Raw genomic sequence first — 9,188 nt, forward strand, 5'->3', positions numbered from 1 at the left:
AAAGCAACAAGAGAAGCAACTAATCTTATTGCTCAATTGGATGAAGAAGAATCAACTCCAACAGGCACTGAACAAGTCAATTGACTCAATTCCTAGTGAGGATAGGTGGGTCTCTTAAGTATCAACATTTACTTTAGGTTTTTGTTGTGGATTAGTAGAATCAAAGGGGTTTTTTTCCTGTGGCATCAAATGCATCTAGTTGTTTTTGTAAAAGGTTTTACAAACTGCCTATATGCTATGTATGCGATAAGACCACTTTATGCACTTGCGCTCTAGCTATTTTAATCATTCAAAGTAACCTATCATACCTTGGGGGGTGGTTGGGGGAAAACCAATGCCTATTTTTGTCTCAGGTGAAATATTTTTATATTCTTTCTCGAAGGTCGTGGATGCTTGATTCAAGGGTCCATGTCTTTGAGCCAAGTTGACTTTTGATTAGCCTCTAAGCAGCATGGTGGTTCCTCTCTCCATGTTGCTCCTTGTCACCTCTAAACCTTTTATGAATAAAAACTGTTTTGTCGCTTTTAGCATCCTTTTTCAACACTTTATGTGTCATCCCATATGTTAGTGTCACCTATGTGATAAAGGGGGAAATGTTATAATAGGCCTCTACCCTTGAGTGAGAACCCTCTCTACACTAGCATATCTCTCACTAAACTAAGCAATTTGGTCATGGCCATCCTCTCTAGAGCTATATAAGCTCTACTTCCATTGTACATTGTACCCTTGCTCATTCGCTCAATAATAATTCTTAGTAGCTTTGTTAGAGATATATAAGCTCTATTTTCATTGTACATTGTACCTTCCCTATTCGCTTAATAATACTTGTTAGTAGCATTGTTATCTTGGTGTGTTGTCCAGTATGCAAAGAACGGTTTAGAATGGTAAAGAATGATAAAGAAAGGATAAGCTAACTAAGAGAGAGGAGAAACGTGGGGGCATGGAGGCCCAATGTCGGACATGGGGGTTGACCCTATAAGCTAGAGAGTAGAATAGGAGCCTCTAGCTTGACAAGACTCCCTACTTGTAGCCAAAGCTAAATCTCATGACCAATCATTTTGAATGCACACATCACGCAAGAAAGGAGCTACTTTGTTGCGCATGTCCCTCTCATGTGAGGGATTCATCAAATTCCTTTGTCCCCACATGCTGTGTTGGCCCCCATGCTTTTCCTTTTCCTTTTCCTCTTCATGAGCTCCACACCCTTCTTTATCATTTTATCCCTTTCTCTACTATTCTAGGAAATTGCCTAATGGAAGCCTTCTCATACCAAACCTTGACCTTATGCTACAATGCACCCATCCATGGGAGCATGCACACAACCATTTATGATCATAGTCATTCAATTATCCTTTTGAATAGAAGTACAAAATCTTATTGTAATTTGTAGCTTTTAGTGCGTACCTTAGTGCAAATTAGCACACAAAAAAAAGCACCTCAAGAAGGAGGAGGTTGTTTTCATTTCGAGACTCCTTGTGCTAATGGTAAGGGGAAACCTCACATTGTTCCCAATGTGATGGATTGAGATGTCCTCATCTCAAGGAAAGGTATGGAAATTCTTGTCAAAGGGAGGATTCTTCCTTCAAGGTAACATCTTCTTTGGGAAAAGCTTTCCATTTTTCTATGTGCTCTATTAAACTTTGCTCCTAAGTATTTCTTTATTAGACTCAAGACCGAAACCAAGTTGAAGTTCAAGAGCTTCTTGAGGTGGGATGGTTACTTGCTCAACATCATGGATGTGCTCAGGGTTCTAAGCATATGGTTTAGTAGACTTACATGGAATCATCTTGAATAGGAGAGCTTAGGCTTATAGGCTAGGTCACTCACTCCCTAGATAATCTCATAGGGACCACAATCCTTGGGACTAGATTTCATATATTCTCCCAATGATTGATTGAATTCCTTAGGCATGATGCAAAGGAATACTGTGTCGCCTTCCTTGCAAATTTTGCATGAGGTCTTCTTATTAGCATAGTGATCTTGTCTTTTCTCGATCGCTTGAACATCCTTAAAAATGGCCCTATTCTAAACTTCCATTGTCTTCAATCATTTTTCTTGAAGCTTGCACTCTTAACAATTAAGATCTGCAAAACGTCGAGAAGCTAGGCACGCTATGGAGACCGTTGGAGAAAGTCATGCCTATAAACTTTTAAGTGGATGAAATGTATGCAATTTCCACCAAAGGGAGATATTGGATCTATTTGCAAGGTTTTTTGGAGTAGTAAGCTCTAAGGATGTCTTCAATCACTTTAGTTAATATGTCCATTACCTAAGGGTGCTATGGTGTGCTAAAGAATGGTTGAGTCCCAATTGTTCGAATGCGTTAGGTTTTAAATTGAGCGTGCATTCGGTATCTTACTCCCTTTCTATCCTTTTTCACAGGCCATGGAGTATGAAGAGAAATCTTTAATGAGAAGTTGGATGATGTTTGAAATGTTGACGTTCATCTTTATTGGGGTTAAGTGGGCTACTTCTATGAAAAGCATATGATTATAACCCTCTTGAAAACTAAGAAATCTAATAACAAAACCTATAATGATGCACTTCCATTTCATTTGAGGTTATGTCAAAAGGTTGTAGCTTTTTGAGTAGCTTGATTTTCTTAGCTTTAATCCTTTTGGCAAAAGACACTGATTTACATACCAAGAATTGAATCCTTTATACTTTGCTAGAAATAGCTTCTTCTTGTTGCATTAAGAATTATTAAGTACATAGGGTGTCTTGAATTATGGATATCATGAGCTCCGTCTTATCGTGCTTAACTAGCATATTCTTTATCTTTGAAGGAAGCCTTCTTATCTCTCTCCTAGATAGGGTTGCTAACTACTAAAATGGCATTTAGTGAAATCTTTTTGGTTAAGGTTGTTTGTCTCTAATTACCTTTCCTAGATATGTACTTATACCAAATTGTACTCTTCAAGTAGATCAATCCACCTCTTTTGTCTCATGTTGTTTTGTATGAAGATCCACTTCTTCTAATAGATCCAAATGATGGGTATGGTAATCCTTCTCGTGATTCTTTGAGTTTTAAGAGGTATTGGCTATTGTGTAGTCTTCTTGGGTAAGGACTCCTTGTCACAAACTACTGACGTGACAAACCCAGAAGATCTAGCTGAATTATTAAAGATGAACAAGGAACCTAAAACCTAGAGGCAGAAGAAGGAAGCCCAACTTGCAAATCTTGGTCAAGGGGCCTAAAAACTTAGTCTATGGGGCTAGGATTGAAAATCCTAACCCTATCAACGTGCAGATCCTAGTCAAGGGGCCTAAAACCCTAAAAATACTTAATGACCATCAATTATGTGGAGATGATGATGCGGCAGCACTGTACAACCGACCTTCTAGGCGCTTGCTTTTGGACAAGATGCTTTTAGACTTATTTCTTTTCATGTGAGAAGCTTTTGGATAGGCCAAGGGCTTTTAAATATGTAGTATGAGGACTCTCTAGCAATCCATCTTGCAGGGAAGCAAAGAAGGCTCCCATAGCTTGTACCTTGTTGGAGCAATATAAAGAAATAATGGGGTTTGGGGCCATTCCAGTCTCGAAGTGGAACTTTGCCACTCTATCTCTCTCACGTGGATTCTCTCTCTCTCTCTCTCTCTCTCTCTCTCTCTCTCTCTCTCTCTCTCTCTCTCTCTCTCCCCCCCTTTCTTCAGTTGTTTTGAAGTGCTAAAACTTTGTTCCACTCTGCTCTTTTTTGTTGGCACATGGTGCCCTCCTATTACAATGGTATCAGAGCGTCAGGCGTGTGCTTTTTTAAAAGCATACCGGTCCATTCAAGAGTAGAGAGAGAAAGATGGCGCTTCCAGATTATTTGTTCTCCCCTTTTCACGATAGAAGATGTAAGGAAAGCTAGGAAAGCTTTACAGTTCCTGCATTAGTCATTTGTCGAGCAAACCGGTCCTACATCAGCTTACATATGGAAGCCATGGAGTTGGATAAAGAAGAAACAAGCAAAGGAGGTGGACAAGAAACAAGATTAATTTTTTCCCTAAAAATCTCTGTAAACACACTTTTTGACGCCTTTTCTATGCTGTAGAGGCCTCTAAAAATCTCTGCAACGGTTGAGAATTTGGATATGCCAAAAAAGTTAAAATTAATTTCTCGATGAGCCTTATGCATTGATGTGAACATATTTTGATTTTGATGATTTTGAAAAAAAAAGGTTTTCAACATCAAATTAGGGTTTTTGTTGCATGGGTCAAAATTATGTTTTGGGTGCTTTTTGCAGACAAAAGATAGCAAGATGGAGGAACATGAAGTTTCAAGGATGGAAGATGGAAAACCGATGAGAAGAGCCACTTGTTTGAATTTTTACTAAGTTTTTGAACTTTGCTTGAAAATATTGTTTGGAATTTGTTTGAAATGGAATTTATTGGTTTGAACTTGCCTTGGTGTTGATTGAGATTGCTTAATTTTGGTTTTGATACCGATTTCAATTGTATTTTTGTATGTGATTAATTCATGGATCGGACATTGGTATGTGAGGAGTATTCAAGAGAAAACTATGATATGGCTAGGGTCTTGATCCTAGGAGGAGTATTCATGTTGATGTGTAATTTAGAAACCTTTGAACAATATAGGCTACAATATAGGGAGAATTTAGTTGTAAATGGAACCCATCCTAACCCTATCAACTTTTAGATCCTGATCAAGGGGCCTAAAACCCCAAAAAGACATGAACATCAATTGCGTGGAGATGATGGCGTGGCAACCCTGTACAACTTAACTCACATTTAGAGGATGACATGGCAGGGTTGTATGGCCAACCTTCTAAGCACCTGCTTTTGGACTTATTACTTTTTATGTGAAGATTTTGGATAGGCCAAGGGCCTTTAAATATGTAGCATGGGAACTCTTTCTGGCATTCAACCTTGCGGGGAAGCAGATAAGAGCTTTAGAGTTTTTACCTTGTTGGAACAATATAAGGAAATACTGAAAGGGGTGCTAGGGTTTGAGGCCATTGCAGTATGGGAGTGGAACTCTGTCACTTTTTGTCTCTCTTGCGTGGATTCTCTCTCTCTCTCTCTCTCTCTCTCTCTCTCTCTCTCTCTCTCTCTCTCTCTCTCTCTCTCTCTCTCTTTATGTTCAATTGTTTTGAAGTGCTAAAAGTTTGTTTAGTTTGTTCTTTTCATTTGTCACGCGGTGCCCTCCTGTTACACTCGTCCGCAAGATTCTCAAATTTTTGGGTCGCTATAGAATCTTGAGAATAGATGCATATGTAAGGAGTCATTTTTGTTTGAAAAATTTAGCCTGATGCTCGTCATGCTAATTAATCATGAGTCCTTTCTTTAAGAGTTCAATAAAATGCTCCTAAATAAGAGCATACTCATTGACAAAAATCATGCATCATCCTATATTTTTTGGAATTATAGGATGATGCGTAAATTTTTGTCAAGAGGCCAATCATCAATATCTTTAATCTTTTCATGTTCAATTGAGATATCGTCGAAGAAGATATCAAGACTGAGATATCTCACTTGAGAGAAAGTAAAGTGCATAATTTCTCATTTGCATAGAGTTGATATTGGTGTAAGAGCTACTTCTATTATCTTGAAATAAATTATATGATCATGGCCAAAAAATATCTTACATTAGGTGATTGGAGGTTGCAAAAGCATTAACAAGCCCACAAGACAATTTCAAAATTCTTAGTATCCAAATCTAATATTGAAAGTTGTCTTTGGAATTTGTGATTCTTTGATATGATATGGTAGTATCTATCAAAGATCAAACTTTGTGAACATCTTTGGTCCATGCAATCTATATGATAGTTTGTCTATCTTGAAAAGAGAATACTTATGGAACCCCATGGAGAAGTACTTGTCTAGATGAATCCTCTTAATAAGCTACTTGAACTGCTCCTTAAGCATATAACTTATAGATATGATATCTTGCAGGGTCTTTCAAGGCTGGTTTGTATCCTTAGTTGCTAACAATCTCATGGTAGTCAATCCCCCTAGAAGGAGGAATACTTGTAAGATCCTCAAGGAGAGCATCATAAAATTCCTTCAACCAATCTAGTCAAAATCTATCATGAGCTAGGAAGGTAATTCCGTGACAAACACTTTTTTGACATGAAGAGAAGTGGATTGGACCAGGGATGCAAAGATGACTAGAAAATGGGAGTAATTGAAGCTATTAGCCAAGGCAGACATCAAAATTTTCATTCAATTGTAAAATCTCACTACATTTTTTGGAAAGTAGCATCGTATAAAATTACTCATACTGAGTAAGAGTCCAACTTGTAATGTAATCGGATGGGCTTAAGTGAGTAGATTGTAGTTAAAGGAGTTGTCTTTAAGTCTTCTATGCTTTAGGAATTTAATCTTCTCAAAGCTCTAGGTATAAAAGTGAATTTTAGCTCATTATTATTGGTTGCTATTTTTGCTGAGCAACACTATGTCTGGTGAGCTTTTGTCAACAATTCTAATCACGATTGCTCATGTCCATTGTGCTCGTTTGAGAATTTGATTGCCTAGTGGTACTCTCCTACTTTTGCTCTTTAGTTTAGCTGCCTTTTCTTGGAGATATGTTGTATACAGCTCAAATTGTTCATTTAAGTGATAAGTAAAGTGTGTTTTTTTTCTAATATTTGGTTAGATAAGGGTTAAAAGGGTAATCTTAAGCTCATCCAAGCTTGCTAAGTGAGTTGTGACCACAGGGGAAACAATGGGTTGCTTTTTTTTTTTGACACAGCTAGATTGATGTTTTTTCAAGTCCATCATGTTGTATTAGAGTAGTATATCACTCCCCTTTTGTTTCATTGAATTTTGAGCTGCTTTGCTCATCAAAATACCCAATCTAGTTAGTAGGCATATAATCAATATTGTCTACTTGTTGCTCTTGATCTCATTAGGGCCAAAAATGACTCAAAAGGGATGTGTAAGGAATTGGTTAACTTGCTAATTAGCAGATTTGTTGACAGTCAAAACGGCTCCAAATTTGACCGCTTTGGGTATCTAAAGGATATCTATGCAATTTAAAGCATACCTAGGTCCATATCTGTAAATATATAAAAAAAGATATAATTTTCACACTATTCCTTTGCGGTTCACCTCGAATTTTGTTCTCATTCAATTGACTTGGCGGCAAATAGCTGTTTCCACTTTTGAATGATTCAATCCCTTCTTTTTCTCTCTTACTCTCCCATGACCTTTAAGAGTGCTCTACTCACTTTCACGAGATTTCTCTCTCCTCTTCTAATGCTAACAGCTCTGCTACTATCATTATCTCCATTATACCTTCTATTGTGTGCTCTTTACTACTTGCAATGAGTGATACATCTTTCATCAGTGGTAATCGTAAGTTTCACTTGAACATTAAGCTCAACCAAGAATATGCGACTCGCGGAGTGTCTATCAGACCAGTTACAAATGCAAATGAAGCTTAGCAATTTCACAACGAGGGGAAGAAGCACATTGACCTATGGATATATGGGAGTTTGTATCCATCGGATCCTAGAACTGGAAGGTATCCATATTTTCACACACTCCATGATTTGATGAGATTTGTGGGAGATAGGGTTAATGGACTACTTGGATATAGTTCTAAGCTATCGCAGTTGCACATTAACCATGCACATTACATTCATTATCTCTAAACTTCTTTGCCCTCAAATGCAACAAGAATTTTAGAACTTGAAAACCAAACGCTCTCTCTAAAACAAGAAAATCATCAATTGCAGACCTTAAAAGAAACCCCAACATGATTAAGAGAACGAGTAAAACAAATGAGAGATGTGATAAACTTGATAGAAGGATATGGACAAAGGAAAAAAAAAGTTAAAAATTACAGAGAGCATGTGACCATCCTCTTAGGATTTGATATGTCTAATGCTCATAAAAGGGTGAGATTCTTGAATGAGGTAATGAACAAGAGTGAATTTTTGAAACTTTTGAAACTTCTTAAAAATCGAACCCAAAAAGAATTGATATGTCAAAATTTATTGAAAGATATGGATTTATTGGTCCAACCTTTACAAATGCAAGAAGTTTGTGACACAGTGGGAGTGAGTAGAAGGGGGTATAGAGCCATCTCTAAAACCTAGTTCCAAGTCCTTAAGTATTACAAGATTAAAGATTTTTGTTTTCCTGCCTCACAATCTTGGGAAAGTGAGAAATCTATTAAATGAAGAAATACCCAAACATTTAGGAGAATACTATCATATAGAGGGAACAAGGCCATACAAAAAACAGAAGAAGAAATCTTCATTTGAGTATACTGTTTTTAATAACATTTGCATGAATATAAAAAAAGTCCAAAATGCTATGGTGAGATACTATAAAATGCGAGAAGTAGATTGTGAAGGAAAACTTATATTTGTTATGCAACTGAATGAGGCTCAAATTCAAAAACGTTAAAAAATGAAAAGAGTATCTATGTCAAAGGGTGGACGAAATGACGTGAAGAGAGGCAGAGAGAGTATGTACAAACATAAAAGATTACGTCGTGCAGGGGAGGAAGAGGGAGAATGTGAAAAAGGGTCCAAATGTCTGCAACGAAGTGATATGAGGTAGAGGAAGAATGTACGAAGGTCAAATATTGCTTTGTGTGGGAAGGTAAGGTATGTGAGAGATGTGTGGGGAAGTGTCTAAAATGAGGAATATATGACCCAAAAAATAATCGTTGTGACACGTGGCAGTCATGCACCTATGCCATGTGGATTATGCCCAACGGTCAATTGTATGGATGTTCGGGCATACGTGCATGTGCTCATTTTTCACTCCCTTACTCTGTATCTCATGGTGCTCTTTACCTTCCCCTTTCTTTACCAACCCCTCTATCCCATACGACGCGATAAGGCAAAGTTGCACTTTGTGGAACTCATTCTCCTCGCATTGTTTGGGCATTTCCTCTTCAAACCCTCCATCCCGCACGGTGCGATAAGGCAAAGTCGCACTTTGTGGAACCCATTCCCCTCATGTCATTCGGGAATTTGTCTCTTTAAGCCATCCATCCTGCATGACGCGATAAGGAAATGTCATACTTTGTTGAACCCCTCTTCGCTTTGTCGGGGATTTCCCTCCTTCACAATTCTATCTTGCACGATGTGATCTCCTAAGGTTGGAGGTTGTGAAGTCATTCCTCCTCGCTTCCTTCGGGAAATTCCCCCTGCAATCCATGACATCCCCCTTGTAATTCTATCTACCATCCACTACATCCCCTTGCTCCCCCTTGCATTTTG

This window comes from Adiantum capillus-veneris, chromosome 7 (assembly GCF_014529385.1).
Source record: "Adiantum capillus-veneris isolate H3 chromosome 7, ASM1452938v2, whole genome shotgun sequence".
NCBI classification, from domain to species: Eukaryota; Viridiplantae; Streptophyta; class Polypodiopsida; order Polypodiales; family Pteridaceae; genus Adiantum; species Adiantum capillus-veneris.